General features: G+C 37.5%; 1 protein-coding gene across 1 annotated transcript in view; it reads left to right on the top strand.

Annotated features, from left to right (window-relative positions):
- WWOX (WW domain containing oxidoreductase) overlaps positions 1 to 17,947 on the top strand; it is a 1,243,673-nt gene that overhangs the window by 744,218 nt on the left and 481,508 nt on the right. The gene's annotated exons all lie outside the window — the stretch shown is intronic.

Genomic DNA, 17,947 nt, shown 5'->3' with positions numbered 1-17,947 from the left:
GTCAGCTCCTATCAACTTAGGAGAGCTGCTTGCTAAATTTTTAGCATGAGTGTTTAAACTTCAGAAATCAAGAAATTCTAGAAATGAGGGCTAGATTTTACTACTTTATCAGTTGTCTAGAATTAAGAAACTGATATTTTTTGTTCAGTAATATCGGACTCTTTATGATACCATTTGGGGTTTCCTTGGCAAAGATATAAGAATAGTTTGCCATTTCCTTTTCTAACTCATTTTACAGATAAGGAAACTGAGGCAGGCAGGGTTAAGTGACTTGCCCAGGGTCACACAGCTAGAAAGTGTTGGAGGCCAGATTTGCAATTGGGAAGAGGACTCTTCCTGATTCCAAACCTAGCATTCCATCCACTGTACCTCCAACCTGCCCCCAAGAAATTGATATAGAAAATGTTAATAGTACAGATTAAGCTTAAAAGTGTGTTAAATGTATATTTTTGATGGAGAGACAATTTTAAAACATTTACCAGCACAGCTCTATTTGTTTCTCACTTAAATACTTACCACATTCTATTTTGTTTTATATAGTTATTTGCATGGATGTTAACTACTCTATTAGATCATAAACCTAACGAGGACAAAGATGATATTTTATTTATCTCCCCTGATATCTAGCTCTGTGCATTGAACAGAGTAGTTCCCTAATAAATAGTTGCCTTATAAATTTATGGAACTAAACATTATAGTACCTTTTATTTATATAACGCTATACGATTTTTAAAGTACTCTGTAATTATGATATAATTTAATCCTCACAGCAAAGCTGTGAGGTAGGTATGTAATGTGTTTCCTCATATTATGGATTAGAAATTTCAGGCACAGAGAGGGAAAATGATTTGTCTGAAGTCACATAATTACTGAGTAATGGTACACTATTTGGATCTAGCTCTTCTGGCTCCAAAAGCAGAATTTATGAACACTTCAATAATCTAGTCACTTTAAAGAATATAGCAGAGTTTAGGTTAAAAAACAACAACCTATTGAGGTATCTATCCATCTTTCTCTCTATATGTATATACTCACTCAAATGGATCTGCGATCTCATTGATTTGGTTGATTTCCTGCTAGGGTACAGATTGTGACCTATTCTGTGTTTGCCATTCTCTCAGAAGTTCTCCATAGGTGGCTCTCCAATGTGCAGGATGCCTTTCTCAACATCTTTGAATACCTTGATGTAGAAGTAGAGCTCTACCTGTCATCCTTCACTCTCACTATGTCACCAATCTGTCTTTTCTTTCTGTCATAAAATTTCCTGATGACTCCTTACTTTTCTTTTTTGGAGTTGGTCATATGTTGCAGCCTACTCACAGCTGCTATGTACCTTTCCATTGACTTCATGTGATGTTCATTCAGAGGCAATAATGTTCCAGGTCTTGCTGCCATACTACAACATGAATAAAATGTTTACATTGAAAATGCGGACCTTTTCTGTTTCATTCCCATCCAGGGTGTACTCTAGATCTCCCTTCTCTTCCATGACCCAACTTTTCATCCTGGAGCCTGACTTCATCTGTGGAATTCACATGGTGAAGAACTCTCTGCATCTGTAGCCTCTCTCTATAATTAAATGGCTTCTACTAGAGCCCCCACTTAAGGAGGGTGCCAAGATCATCCATGCGTCATGCTGTCAGGCTTTACTCCTAACTCCCTCTACCATACCCCCGCTACTCCTCCCACCTGGCTCTTTTAGCTTCCTCTTATAGATTGTCTTCCACATTAGAATATAAACTCTTGGTTTTTTTCTACTTATTTTTGTATTCCCCATGTTTAGTGCAGTGCCTGGCACATAGTAAGCTCGCAATAAATGCTTTTTGATTTAACTTGCATTTGTTATGGGAAATTTGGTGTCTATAAAAGTACCTTGCAATTTCCTGGAAGTGATCAGTCCCATTTTCCTCTTCCTTTCCTTTGCTGGACCCAGCTCACTATCCAACTGCGCTGTCTTCTACAAGTATATGTATTGTTTGACAATAGATTTAGGGTATTTCTTACAATGCATGGTGCAGTGTGGATAATATATATTCTTCATCCATTTGGTTTTTTACATGTGGATGGACAGTCCAAACACCATTAAGTGATCATACATCTCTTTGAGGAGGTCCTACAGTTTCTTGGGCTTTATTGCAACATGACCTGTAAACAGTAGGATCTGGAGGACCTTACCATCCACAGGGAATTCCATCTGGACCCAGTCTCTAGCCTGGATCTCTTCCATCACCATGTAAAATACTTTGGTGAATATACATCTCTCCATTTCAAACCTTTCATACTACTTGTTATTATTAATGGGATCCTGACTGATTGTTACGTGAACTGGAGACTGCTTAGATTAAAGGAGCCTGTACAACAATATTTTGTTCTACTGAGTGAAATACTTTTTTTATAATCAAAAGCAATTAGCACTATCAGATCTTATCATCTCTATACCAGTAGTTGTTGATAGTCCTTCATTCCTTTTTTTATGGAATCATTTAAGGTCTGAATTGTTGTGAGTTTTTTTCACTACCTTCTGTAACTTCTTCTCCTTTATATACCTTGTAAATCAGTTCCTCAATGCCCTCACAATGGTATTGCCTCCAGCACAGATTTCCTCTCTATAAACTTGATTTAATCTGGCTACTTTTCCCATCTTGGTTCTCTTAAGTACCATTTCTACTCCACTGTAAGTATTTCAGGGACTGTAATGTTAGGGTCCAAGTTTGTTGGTTCCATTATCCTTAATGGAGAAAATAGTTTGTTGCAATAATTTTTGCAAGTCTTTTCCATTTTTCATCTGTTGGTAGTCCTCTAGCCTTTTACATCCTTTAATGCCCTTGGAATGACCTTACTTTGTTAGATCTCCTGCCCAGCTTTCTTTAAACTATATTTAGCATTCACTCCTTTTCTATTTTTTGAGACGATACTGCTACCAATCATACATCATCCTTCCTTGTAAGATGTTCTTGATGAGTTTATATTCTAATATAGCATTGTCTTTGGCAGCCATCTCTTTCCATTTGTCAAATAAGTCATTTATTTACTGGCTAAGGTGTTTTCTAAGCTCTTTTGGTCTCCTTGATTTAGCAATTAATTCAGATTGTTTTAACTTCTGAATAAGATTGTTGTAGTCATTGCCAGCGTCATTTTTATTGTCCATTACTCTTTGTGATTTTTCAGTAGCTTATTAAAATAATTCACAATTAAATCTGCTTAACTGTATGCCATATCTAGTTCTCATTTTTCTTGTTTATTATAAACATAGGTCTTAGCTTTGAAGAATCAGTGGTCTGACTATATATGGATTGCTACCTCAGGGAAAATTCCCACATCTATAAAGCATTTTCCTTTCATTTCCGGTAAAGTTGGAATCAGGAATGGACAGAGAGGTTGGATTTCTTTATGTTGTTATTTGGTGTTTGCCATGTCCAGCAGCCTGAAGAATATTTTCCCATAAATTTCTTCCCCTACTCATTCTTTCTCCAAACTTTATATTTGAGTCACTAAGTATTAGAATGTATGTTAAAATTGAATTGAAGGATTTTATCAAATTCTTCATTAAATTTCTTTACCACTTAATCCTTGGCAACTAATGGATGAATTGCAGTTATTTTCATGGTGGTCTTTTTACAAATACATATCATTAGTATTGCAAAATATGATGACCTGGTGTTCCATGAAATACTATCTCTTTTTGCTTTGGAGTTTATACTAAACCCTGTTCCACCAACTTTTTTTTTTTTTTTTTTTTTGTGCCTCTCCAAGTAGTACCTATGAACTTTCAAGTAGCAGCAGTTTTCTTCTGTTTTGGTTTACAACAAGAAGGACAAGATTGATATGATTTAGCTCCTCTAGAAATATATCTTCTCACTGATCATTATTCAAGGAGCCAATTAAAGTTTGTTGATGGTCTAAAAACTCTATGATCTTTATCATTGTCTCCTATTTTTCTCCTCATTTTGCTGCCATCATTGTAGAATCAGAAGAGGGCTACATTTAATTAACTAAGGGACATTTAAAAATTTTCTATTGCTTCCCTTCCCCATCCCCCCTTTTTAGTGACATTATTATAGTCAGGTTCTAGTCCCAAGGTGTTGGAGTTGATGCTTCAGGCTTCAGGTTTTTGGTACAGTTGTTTTCTGAGGTCTGTCTGGGGGCCTGACCTCAGGCACTCTCTTTACCACTGATCCTTAGCCAAGGCCCTCAGCCTTGGTGTTATCTCAAATGCTCCTCTGGCTATAAGCTTCCAGTCGTCCTTCTGCCCTGGAACCAAAACCAGGGACTCTGCTCTTCTGCAAGTGCCCAGGACCAGCAGTCCCCACCCGTCTGCTACAACCAGGGCTGTGCTCATTCCTTCTCACCCACAGCTGCAGCCTGGAACTGAGTCTGCTGAGAACCACTGGACCTAGCATCCTGCTACAGTGTAGGGTTCTTCAGTCTTCTCCTACTCAGCTATCACTTTCTGTGAGGTGAAAGTTCCTGAAGTTGAGGCTGGCTCTCACTCAGCTGCCCCCAAGGCTTGCTGTGTGTTGATTCAGCAGAGTCTGCCTGGAGATGTTTGCATTTTAATCCTGCCAAACCTCTGCCACAGAGGTTGAGTCTTTCTTGAGGGTCCTCTCCAGTTGTTTTAGGAGAACAACTGCTTTACCCTGATTTTTTCTGCTAGGTGGTGCAGTGGATAGAACACCAGTGCAGGAGTCAGGAGGACCTGAGTTCAAATCTCACCTCAGACACTTGATACTCACTAGCTGTGTGACCTTGGGCAAGTCACTTAACCTCAATTGCCTTATTCTGGGTCATCTCCAGTCACCCTGATGAATATCTGGTCACTGGATTCATATGGCTCTGAAGAAGAAGTGAGACTGGTGACCTGCACAGCCCTTTCTCACTCAAAACAAAAATCACATGCAAGTCATGTCATCATTTCTCCAATGGCATGGTCTTCTTTGGCAATGAAAGATGAACACACAATTATTTCTGCTGCTCAAAGTTCACTTTGAGGAGATCTTTTATCTTCTTCATGGGAGAATTTTGGGGAGTCTGGTATTTCCCATCTTATTCCATCATCTTCCTCAATTTATCTTTATTGAATGGTCACGATGGCAAAAAAAAAAAAAAAAAAGAAAAAGAAAAAATCCATCATCACAGAGCTAGTCTCCTGATATTTTTCTTAGTGATTACCTAGCTTCAAAAAACAACTTCACTCTGTTCTCAGGGCCACGCATGAAACTTTTCTTACATGGTAGCAACTTATACTTTGCTGATACAGCCTCTGAAAATTCAGAGTCACACCTGCATGTCATGAATTTTGTTCAGAATAGCAAAAAATCATCTTTACTAAAGTCACCAAACCTGAAATATCATGTCGTTGCTAGACAGTTTCTTATACCTAATGTAGTTACTGACACATGATATTTGGTTTTGATTAAAAAAAACATTGAAATCATCTGATATCAAGTAATGACACCAGACAAGATGCTCTCTTTGAATGAATCAAGCTTGATTAGAATGTTTAAGCCCCAGGAGTACAACCTCTTGTTGGGTAATTGATACCTGAAATGATATTTTACTGTCAACATTAATTAGAAATAGATTCTCATAACTAATGTAGCAATTCAGGTTATTTCATACCTGAGAATAACAGAGGTTAGGACTGAGAGAAAAAGACGCACCTGTTTGAAGGTAATAATAATCTGTTCTTTGTTTAATTTTATTTTGGGGTTTTGGTTTTCGAGTGATTGGTTTTGGTTTATTTGTTTTGAACTGTGGGATGAAGAGTTTACAAAAGACTTTTAGAGGAAGGAGCCAATAGCAGTATATTCACCTTTTGTGTAACAGACAGAATGATCACTGATCTTTTGGTTAAGATGCCTATTCGTTAGTCCTGGCTTTGTCATTGACTTTATGGTCTTGGGCAAAGCATTTTCTCTTTCCCCTCTTTTGGGCCTCGATTTCTGTATATACAAAATAAGGTGCTTTACACCTCATTCTTTCTGAGATATTGTTATAATTTGAGTGGAATTTTATTCCTTTAAAAGACCTGTGATTTCATCAATGTACACATTCACTCTGTAGACAGACTAAAACCTCTCCATGTCTACCTAGATGGTCTTCATGAGCTTCTAGTGGCCAACAAAATGTATCTCCTGGCTGCAGGGTCCTGAAGGCATCTGAGGGGGATTTGAGTGGAGAACTGAAGAATATGGTCAGAGCTAGAGCTGCTAGATGGAATGAATTAGCCTTGAAACTGACCTTTCTGTGTGGAGAACAGAATTAAATATACATGAATATGAATTTAAATATTATAAGATAATAGAAAAATCACTTATAGTAGTTTTTGAATATCAAAAAATAATGGGCTGGACCTTCCCCAACTGCTAACATTTATCCTGATTTCATTTTAATTTTGCTGGAACTTGTACAATCCTTTTGTGTCTTTTTTTAAAAAATGTATTTGTTCTATTGCAAATACTGGCAGACCTATTTAATATGTTAGTTAGTTTTGCTGATTTTTAAAAAAATTTCATTTTATTCCTTGTTACTAGCTTTTACTTTATGAGCAGAGAAAGGGAGGGATATATTCAGAAATTAAGTTGCTATAAAAATGTTTAAAATTTTTCAAATCCTTTTTTTTTTTTTAAAGAACTAACCAAAAAGTCATAGAATCATGGACAACTAAAATGGAGTTTCAGTGCTGGGGTGATATTAGGACGTAGAATTAGAGTAGTCCTCATACACCGAGGATCAGAGAGATGGTGAGCTAGCTGAAGTCACAGCTAGTTACAGAAGAGCCAAAACTTGAACCAGGTCTCCTGACACCTGGACTAATATATTTTATATTGCGTCACACTGGTTAGAAGATGGCTGTAAATTGTTGATGGATATTGGACCAATATGGATCCTCAATTCCCCTCCTGCTCCCAATATGTCTGTAACGTTTTTGTTCCTCAATGATTCCCACTCAGGAATTTCTCTGGACTCCTCTATGTCCTCTCGTTTTCTAACACTTAACAGGCAAGGCCTGCTTCTAGCATTCTGTGATTTCTAATGGAGGATGACCTTGCTAGTCAGAGTTTGGATTGGCTAGGTAGCCTTAAGCAGCTCGAGGTTGATCCCTAAGGGGCAGCTGCCAGCTGACAGAAAGTTACAAGTTCTGATTATGTCTTTCTTTTAAAAAAGTGTTCTATTAGGTAAGAGTAACATTTTAAAACCCTTGTGTGAGTCTGAGTCATACAAATTCAAAAGGTTGTCAGTGCGAGTAAACATGGCAGTTAGTTCGATATTCTGGAAGCTAGAGTTGAATAAATAAGTTTTAGGGGTTTTGGCTTTTTTTCTGCATGTGTTTGTGTGTGTGTGTGTGCGTGTGTGTGTGTGTGTGTGTGTATGTGTATGTGTATACACACATACACTCACTCACAGTATAGCAGTATGGATAGAAAGAATTGGTTGGAGACAGGAAAGGGTTCCAATTACTTGTGATCTCACTTCCTCCTCTGTGATACTGGACATATCACTTAATCTCTCTGGGCCCACTTCCTTCGTCTATAAAATGAGGAGGTTGGACTAGAAAATATCCCATCTATAAACAGAGAATCCTCTAAATGTGTCTGTGGTGGAGTGGGATGAGTGGTACTTATCGCCTTTCATCCCCTTAAGCAAGTCCTTTTTCCTCCCTATATGAGTCTTGATTTTTCACAAAATAAAAGGATTGGATTAGATATTCTCCACACACACTCGCACACACTCACGCACACACACACACCTTCTCTCTGTATGTAAACACGCGTACATAGCTAAATAATGAAGACAAATCAGCAAGTCAAACAAGCATTTAATAAGTGCCTATTATATGCTAAGCACTGTACTTGTTGCTGGTGATATAAAAAAATTAAAAAGGGAAAAACAAACAAGCAGGAAAAAAACCTATTTTCAAGAAGTTCACAGTCTTATGTTGGAGACAACATACAAACTACATGTAAATTCATTCTCTCTGTGTGTGTGTATATGTGTATTATATGTGTGTGCATAGATGTGTATATATACACACATGTACATGTATGTGTGTGAGAAAGTTAGAGAGAAAGAAGATAAACTGAAGGTAAGGTAATCTCAAAGGGAAGTCATTAGCATTGAGAGGTATCAGGAAAGACTTCTTGTACAAGGTGAGATTGTAACTGGGACCTGAAAGAAGTCAGGAAAACAAAGAGGAGTCAGTTAGTCAACAAACATTTATTAAGCACCACTATGTGCAGGCAGTGTGCTAAGCACCACGGATAAAAAGAAAGGCAAAAGATATTGTTTGTTCACAGACTGATGGGAGAGATTGCATCCAAACAACTGTGTACAAACAATATGTACCGAGGATAAATTGAAAATAATTAGCATTAAGAAAAATCAGGAAAGTCTTCTTATACAAGATGGAATTTTACCTGGGACTTTAGAGAAGCCAAGGGGCAGAGGAGGAGGGTCTTCCAGCCACGGATGACAGCCCGCAAAATTGTCCAGAGCTAGGAGTTAAATCGTTTAGGGTGAGGAATAGCAAAGAAGTCATAGTCCCAGGGTCACAGAGTAGGTAGGAGGGGACCAAAATAGGAAGGCCTTGAGTGCCAACCAAGGCTTTTCTATTTGATCTTGTTGCGATATGAATACACTGAAGGTTATTGAATTGGGAGAGGGGAGGGAAATAACATGGTCAGACTTGCACTTTAGGTAGATCATTTTGACATCTAAGTGAAAGATTGACTCGATGCAAAGAGAATTGAAGTCAGGAAAGCGAGTAAATGGCTATTGTAATAGTCCAGGTACAGAGGCCAGGGGGATATCTACCATTTGTGGTTGTGACCTGAATGAAGATCCAGCAAAGGAAACTGAGGAGTGGTCAGAGGGGTAGGAACATAACCAAGATAAAGTAGTGTCATGGAAACCTTGAGAAAAAAGAGCATCAAGGAGAAGAGATTGATCAGTAATGTCAAAGGGAGAGCAGTGCAGGCTTGGAGGACAGTGAAAATGGCCGGAGTCAGGTGGAGTATTCTGTGTGAGGAACAACAGGGAGGCAGGGCCAGTGTCCCTGGAGGGCAGAATGCCCGAAGAGGAATGAGGTATGAGAAGACCTGTTTTTGTAAAAAGGAACCACATTATGAATCACTTATTATATAATTATGAAAAGCCAAAAAAAGTATTTTTGATCTGATCTTTAAGGTAACAGGGATCCACTAGTGTTTATGGAAGGGGTGATATGGTCCGATCTGCCCTCTAGGGAAGATTAGTTTGACATCTGCTAAGTAGAGGATGGGCTGGAGTGGGGAGAGATTTGAGGCAGGCAACCCCCACAGCAGCCTATTGCAATAGTCCAGGTGTGAGGTGATGATGGCCTGTGCAGGATCATAGGAGAGAAGAGGGATGGTGACATTAATAGGAGAGAGGTAATAGAAGCAAGATGTGGCAACCAATTGGAAATAGGACTTGAATTGGAAATAGGACTTGAAAGTAAAGAATGACGCATTGGTCCCCATTGCTAACAGAAAAATTAGATGCCTTTGCCCAGGATTCAAGGCCCTTCCACAAACTGAAACCTGCTTATCTTTTCAACCTCACGTCTAACATTTCTTCTTTATGGACTATATCCTCTGCTCCGTAAACATTATTTTACGTGATCTCCCTCTCTGCTTTCTCTCACTATTCTCCTTGTGCCCAAAACATTCTCTTTCACCCTCTTTACCTCTTGAAATACTACCCATTCTTTAAAGCTTAACTCAAATACCATCCCTCCCTGGAACTCTTCTGGGATCCTTGGTAGTGGCTGTGATAGAGATTTAACTAAATTGATTTGTCAATGTCACTTTGCTACCACAATAAAATATTTTTGTACATATGAATCATTTTCCCCTTTCTTTGTTTTATTTGGGGTGTTTGGACCTAGTGGCATCACTAGGCCAGAGCTTAGTAGCTTTGGGGACATAGTTCAACTGCTTTCTAGAATGGCTAACCCAAGGTGGGGTACTTGCTTCCCTAGCTCTCCCCACCCCCACAAGAAAACAACCCTGACCACCCTCTCCAATGCATGATGGGCCTTCTTAAGCTCCACAGTGCAACTACACTCTTGGAAAAAAAGCCATTCCCTCACTTCCCACTTCTCAGATCCCTTCAAATTTTGCTTCTGATTTGACCACTCAATTAAAATATCTTTCACTAAGGTTATCCACAGCTTCTCAATTGAAAAGCCTGATGGCTTTTTCTCATTCCTCATCCTTCTTGAACTGTAGCATTTCACACTTGACCACTCCCTCCTCCTTGGTTCTCTTTTCTGCTGGATTTTCATGAACCTCTTCTCTTCTGGTTTTCTCTGCTTATCTGACCACTCCATCTCCCCTAGGTTAAAACTCCTCTGCCTGCCAATAGAGTATGTGGCCTGTGAGTGGCCTCTGTACTTCTGGCCAGAGCTAGGATAAGTAAACCCAGCTCCCATCCCATTCTCCCCTAAAAAAGATATTTGTGGAATTAAAAATTAGGATAGAATGTTTCACGTAAATACAAAAAACCCCAGGAGTTGCAATTAACCATTAAAAATAGATGCTGTCAAGAGAGACAAAAGGGGAAGTTGCATTATGTTTAATAGTTCTCATAGATGATGAAACACTGTTCATATATTTATTGGAAAAGTGAACTGAATTTTTTAAAAAAGACCTTGATTTTAAAGCAATAATTGTAGATAACTAACATCTTTTTTTCATGGAAAAGTATAAAAGAAAAATAAGGAGAAAATTATAGATCTGAACACAATATTGGAAAAACTCAATTGGATAAATGCAAGATCATTAATGAAAACAAATATCAAATTAAAATTTTAAATTAAATATTTAAATATTAAAGAGAATGCTTATTTTTTTAGCATCAACACCACTTTTACAAATTGTGTTCTAGTATGTACAAAACAGAGATAAATATATTAAACACAAATGATGTACACCATAATGTAATAAAAATAATTAATGAAGGAAATATGAATGAGAAATATGGACTTAAAAGGAAACTAAGTAATGAAATTCTAAATTAATTAAAGTCTAAATAATTATATTAATGAAAACCATCAAATCATAATAAGATAACATCCCAAAATATGAGTGAGTTGGATTAGATTATCTGTAAAGTTTTTTGTTTTTTTTTTTTAGTTTTAAATCCTTCTTCTCACTTCTTTGTTTTGCAAAGTAGACTCCAGATGGAAGGACTGCAGAGGCATTTTCTTCTTTCACAATTCAAGAGTGATAGTGAAGATGAAGTTATACCTAAGAGTTGTCCTTTTCTGATCCAAGTGAGGGGGAAAACACAAAGAAATAATTTCCTTTTTTTTTTTTTATTCTGTATCCTTTCATCCTGAGTATTATATTAACATGAAACTTCTATGTATTGACAGTTCTCAATATTCAGGACCCCAAGTGACAGTTCAGAATTTACTGATTCCTAAATGAAAATGAATCAGGGGAGAAGAATTTACAGACTGTTCCCAGAATGCTGATAAAAATGTTCCCTCAAAGTACTTGTTTTTCTTTCTCCAACCTTATTGAGGCCACTTTGGTGACTCACTCAGGGGTTAAACTGTTTATGTCTGAGAACTTGGTACATTCAGCTCTGTGGTTTTGGTTCACATGGGGTTCAATGACAAGGTTTTACTTTTATTTTGGTTAATGATAAAAGCTTCTCCCTGAGTTTCTTTGTGTTGGGGTTTTCTGTGAAACTTCATGTGGATTCCTTTGAAAATTCATAATGAAATCAGCTGGAGTGACTCTCGTCTTTTGTGGTTAGCAGTTCAATTTAATTTTGATCACTAAAGTGACTACCATACGTTGACCATTATGCTAGGTGGTAGTGATATAATGAGAAGTAAGAAATGGTCTCTGCCTACAAGATGCTTATAATCTGAAAGGGGAAATAAGAGGTGAACATAGCCACACTATCGAATAAAATTGCAAAGAAAAGCTGCAAACATTGTGTTATAAAACATCATTAGAAAGGGCAGAAATCACTTCAATAGGGGGAAAGGGTGTGAAGGGAGGCTTCATGGAGGAGGGGCCACCTGAGCAAAGTCTTAAAAGAAGGCAAAAATTCCAGCAGGTAGGGATATGAAGGGAGCCCATTCCAAACAGAAGAGGCAGAGTAAGCAAAGATGTGGAAGCAGAGAGACGATTGGAGGAATGTTCGTTTTGGTTGAAACATAGAATAGTAAAAAATAAGTAATGTGAGATAAGATCTGGATATGTAGGGCCAGAAGAATAATCCAAAGTGACGTCTATATTAGATGATGGATACTCCTGTGTTCTTCAACTGAAATGTCTTAAGAATGATCTTGGTTCTTTGGAGAAAATACACAACATCAACAAGGTCAATACCTCATTGTGTTAGCAGTTTCCTCAACTGTAACTAATTTTAGCATCCAGAATCTGCCCTGGTAAAATAGTAAGAGATTTCCAAATGCTTGTTGATTGAAACATCAAAATAGTTCTTCAACTGAATTCATATTTTTATTTATTTGGTTTAGTTTGAACTACACATGGTTATTTATTTCCTATTACATAAATTATTTTGCCTGGCTTTCAAGGCCCCTTTTTAAACTCACCTTGACAAAATTCTTTAAAAAACAAACAAACAAAATATCCTATACAACACATATACTCTGCTGTAGTCAACCTGGCTTCCTCACTGCTGCACACACCTACCATATCCATTCATGTTCTTGGGCCTTCACTTCTGTTGTTTGCCTCACCTGCAATATTTTTCCTGTTCTCTTTTTATATAACCTCCATCCATCCTTTAAGATGCCTATTCATTCACACCTTCCCTGATCATCCCAATGCTCAATAGTCTCTTTCTCTCCTCACTAAACTTCCTCAAAATTCTGTGGTTACAACATAGTTTAATGTTTTGTTTTATATGATGTATTTATTTTATTTCTTTATTGTTCCATTAAGAATGAGACAACAGAGTTAACCATAAAGATCAGATCTCAAAAGAATATAGTTCAGTCTTTACATGGAGTGAGTTTGAAAAATGTACCTCCTTGTATGAATTGAAGTCTATTTGGACTTTCACTTTCTGGAATTCTTGCTTTACTTTACACCATGTTTTCTATTTGGATTGTCAAAGTACGCCTTGTTACCTTGAATAGATCTTCTCCTGTATCTGACTAATATCTCCTTACAGTATTAGCTGCTCAGAAAACTCATCCTTTTCCCTTAATAAAACCACTTCCTACTTCTTGGTCCCTGAGATCTCTTGTAGCTGATGGCTTTACCTTGGGAAGGCATGGTATGGAAGCCTCTTTCCCTTAGCAGAACCATAGGAAACAATATACTCTCTCCTCAATTAAGTTATATTTTTCCTTAGAGAACAACCCTCAAGGCTGATTCTTACGGAATCATTAAATCTTGGTCTCATCTGTAGCATGAGTTCTGCCTATTCCTTTGATATCTCTCATAGAACTGACAGGGGTTGGGTGCTTAACCTATAATAAAAAAAATACTTGGTGATTTACTGATTAGTGAGAATACATATTGTGGTAGCATAGTATCCAGCCAACGAGGAAGTAGAGGAAGTGGTCCTTATGAGTTTTTGGTGGAGGAGACAAGAAGGGAGAGAGAAAGAAAATAAATATCAATTAATAAAGTATTAAATGCCTACTGTGTGCTAGGTACTGTGCTAAGAACTGGGGATACAAAAAGAGGCTCCCTCCAGGAGCTTATGGTCTAATGGGGAGCAACATGCAAGGAAATATATATGTGTATATATATATAAAGCAAGCTATATACAAGATAAATAAATGTCATTTATTTTGAAGATAAGAATAAGTAATAGACTTGTAATTTCATTAGCGCAACTTTGGTCCTGGAGCACTAAGAGGCTAAATGACTTCTCCAGGGTCACACAGCCAGTGCTTGTCAGAGCCTGGACTGAAGTCAGTTCTTCCTGACTTTGAGACCAGCTCTCCTGCTGCCTCTCTAAGGGGAAGCTGTAAATCTGAATGTAAAGGTGTCATCTTGAAAACTTCATAGTTAAGATTGTAACAGCAATAAGGGATCATAGAACACAGCAGAGAGCATCAGAACAGTCAGGAACCTGAGAGGCCGCATACTCCAACTTCTTTATTTTCTAGTCTCTTCATTTTATAAATGCAAAAAAAACTGAGGCACAGAGAGATGAAGCCATTATTAGACTCTGGCTCTTCTCAGTCTGGGTCTCATGGTCTTTCTTCTCCCCCACACAAACTGTCTTCAGTGATCTAGATAATTTGAAAGAACAGGGTCACCTGCCCTGTGACTCTTGATCTCCCTTGGTCATTACCTTCACCCAGTCTAATATTCTAGGGCTCAATGTCATGAATGCATAGCTTCTTAGCTTTGGGAAATTTGATTCTCTTTAGGTCAGCCCTGGTTGTAAACTGTTCATTGCCTTTTCACTAACTCTTGAGCAAGACGTTAAAATTTACAAAGAGGAGGGATTTCATTTTTGTATTAAATGTGTTGGGGTCAGTCCACAGAGAGAGGTTTCTGGGATGTTTTCCTATGTTGTCTTCATTTTGTCTGTTTTGAAATGTAACATTTCAAAGCCCTCCTTGGCTTGGCTGGAGAATTTTTTATTGTAAACATAAAACATTCATTGAAACATTAAACAGTTTACAGCTGTTTTTTCAGCACATAAATTTTCATAGACACCCCCTATCCCTGCCCCCTCACTATTATATCCCCCTCATATATTTTCTTTGTCCAAACAGCCCCACAGCCAGCACAGGGACCAGATTAGAGAGAAAAACGACCATGTGGCTGATTCAGGTTGGAACAGCAAATTTTGTTTTCACACTGAGCAGAATTTCTCTTTAATAGTATACATTAACACAGGCATTGCCACAATGTAGCACTCAGCCGTACCTTCCTTACAATTTTGACAGGAGCCAATGGTAGTCTCTTAGTGAGTCCAGACTCCCAATCAAGGAACAGTGCCTAGGAACCATAGCCCCTCAAAATATGGAGATTTAGAAGGTTTATGAGAAGGCTCATGCAGACTTCTCATTATACAAATTAGAAAATTGAGTCCAGGAGAAGAGAAGGAACTTTCCACACAATAGATTAGACACTCTAACTACAAGTCCATTTTTCTTTTTCCTGGATGCTACTTTCTCATTTATAAGATACCAGGAAAATACTTCCCCAAAGACCCCAAATATGAAATGAATTTTTTTTTTCAGTTTAAATGAGTGTTTTTTGGTTGTTAGGTAAAGCATTGACTGATTTTGATTCTGAAGGAATAGGAGAACACTGAAAAGTCAGTAGGCTAAGTATTCAAGCCAAGGATGTGGTAGATGTGATATTTGCTGCTCTTTAGATAGCCTTCAACATTTAAGAGTGGCTCTAAGATAAAGAAAACCAGGATTGATATCCTGGGGTTCGTCGAACAGGTTCTGGTATTAACAGAATCTCACTCACTGTCTTGATGCTATGAGGTACCTTCATTTTTCTCTGGCTCCTCTCTGACTCTGGACTTCCTTCTCCACCATGACCTAGCAATCTCCTCTTTATCCATGGGATCACTCCCATGGAGCTTTGGCTCCATCCTGTAATTGGTAGTTGCTCTGGGACATTCATTTTAAGGAAAGTTCCCAGTCCAGCCATGTTCACTTCTTCATTCTTCTCTGGGCTCTGCATCTGATGATCCAGACATCTCTCTTCACCAGCCCCCCATATGGTTATTTCCTTTTCCTCACCCTCACCCAAAGTTTTTAGCTTCTTTTCCTGTATTGTCTTCCACTATTAGAATATAGGATCCGTGAGTGCAGAGACTATCTTTCTTGATGCTTATATTTGTTCTCCTAGTATCAACCTCTTTACTGTCTAGCTCAGTAGAAGATAGGTGGGTTCTCCTATCTGCTTTTGCATTCTGAAAACTGTTCGATTGATGTACATGAAGAAAGACCAGCCTTCACAAATGTGTAGTTGACAAAGGAAGAGTTCTTTTAATAGACAAATAAACCCTTAATATATAGGGTTTTAACATAAAAGGAAGGGTCTTGGACACTCCAAGGATCCATAAATCACACTTTGAGATCTGCTGATTTACATCAACACCTTAAAGACAAGGAAGCTGAGATCTAGAAGTGAAAGTAACTTACCCAAGGATACAGAGATGGTTCCTAGGAAAGCCGAAACTAGAATACAGATCTTTCTACTTCCTGCACACTTCAAAACTAATTTGTACCAATTAAAATATCAGGGGAAAAAAAGTGGATTATATCTTGTCTATGTCCTTCAACCCCCATTTCTCTATTGTTTAAAATGAAAAAGAAAAATTGTTTAAAAAATTTTTTTTCCAATGTGTTTAATAAGAATGTATGTGTAAAACCCATATAAGATTGCATGTTGTCTAGGGGAGGGGGAGAAAATTTAAGACTTACGGAAGTAATTGTTGAAAACTGAAAACAAATAAATTAAATTTTAAAAAAATTTCTTTCAAGATGTTTATTTAATGCAGGGTCTGCAAACAACCAACAGTTTACAAAAGTATGCTTTTCAGAAGACAATTAAAAGGCTATTGGGAAAGGGTTGGAGCCCAAAGTCCTGACTCCTGGAAGGTTGCCTCAGGGAACTATAGAGTTTGCCTAGGCTGGGAATTCTAAAAACAAGACTGTTAGGCAATGCTGCAACCCAGACCATTAGGAGATGGATGGGCCTTGACCAAAACAGCCTAGATCCCCTTGCCCAGACCTTGAAGCAAGTGAAAAGATTTTGAAAGAAGAGTGTTGTGTGTTAGAAAAAACTTAATGATCTTCATCAAAGTTCTATTTCTTATAGGTACCCTGTAAATGGGTGACATTTTCATGCTAGTAATTAGTATCTAACCTGAAGACTTTGAGAAAATCTGTAGTCATGAAAAAATGCTCTAAATCACTCGTGATTAGAGAAATACAAATTAAAACAACTCTGAGATACCACCTCATACCTATCAGAGTAGATAATATAAATGAAAAGGAAAGTGTTAGATGTTGGAGAGAATGTAGGAAAACTGGGATACTAAGGTACTATTGGTGAAGTTGTAAACTGATCCAACCTTTCTGGAGAGAGCAACTTGGAACAATGGGCTATAAAACTGTGATTGATCCAGCAATACCACTGCTAGGTCTATATCCCAAAGATATCCAAAAAAAGGGAAAAAGACATACTTGTACAAAAATATTTAAAGCAGCTAAGAATTGGAAATCAAAGGGATGCCCATCAGTTGGGGAATGGCTAAACAAGCTTTGGTATGTGATTATATTGGAATATTATTGTGCTACAAAAAAAATGACAAACAGGATGGTTTTAGAAAAAGCTGGAAAGATTTACATAAACTGATGCATAGTGAAGTGAATAGAACCAGGAGAACATTGTACACAGTAACAGCAATATTATTTGATGAAGAACTGTGAATGACTTAGCTATTCTAGCAATACAATGATCCAAGACTATCCCAAAGGACTAATGATGAAGCATAATGTCTACCTGCAGAGAAAGAGCTGCTATTGATTGAACACAGACTGAAGCATGCTATTTTTTACTTTCTTTCATTTTTTCTTTTAAGTCTTTTTATATAAAATGACTAATATGGAAATGTTTTACATAATTGTGGATATATAACTATATCTAATTGCTTACTGTCTCAAGGAGAGAGGAGGAGAGGGATAGAATTTGGAACTCAAAACTTTAAATTAAAAATGTTAAAAAAAACTAGAAGGAAAAAAGAAAGTTACAAATGAAAAGTGCTTGTTGACCAAAAAAAAAAAAAAAAAAAGACCTTGAGCAAGTCATTTTCCACCTCTGTAAATTAAGGGAGTTCACAAGATAATCACTAAAGGTCTTTCCAGTCTAAACTGCATGCTCTCATTTGAAGATGCCCATCTTTCAGCACCTGCAATTCATGAGACCCTGTGCCAGATCCCAGC

This window comes from Notamacropus eugenii, chromosome 1 (genome assembly GCF_028372415.1).
Source record: "Notamacropus eugenii isolate mMacEug1 chromosome 1, mMacEug1.pri_v2, whole genome shotgun sequence".
Lineage (NCBI taxonomy): Eukaryota > Metazoa > Chordata > Mammalia > Diprotodontia > Macropodidae > Notamacropus > Notamacropus eugenii.
This window is presented reverse-complemented; position numbering and strand designations above follow the sequence as displayed.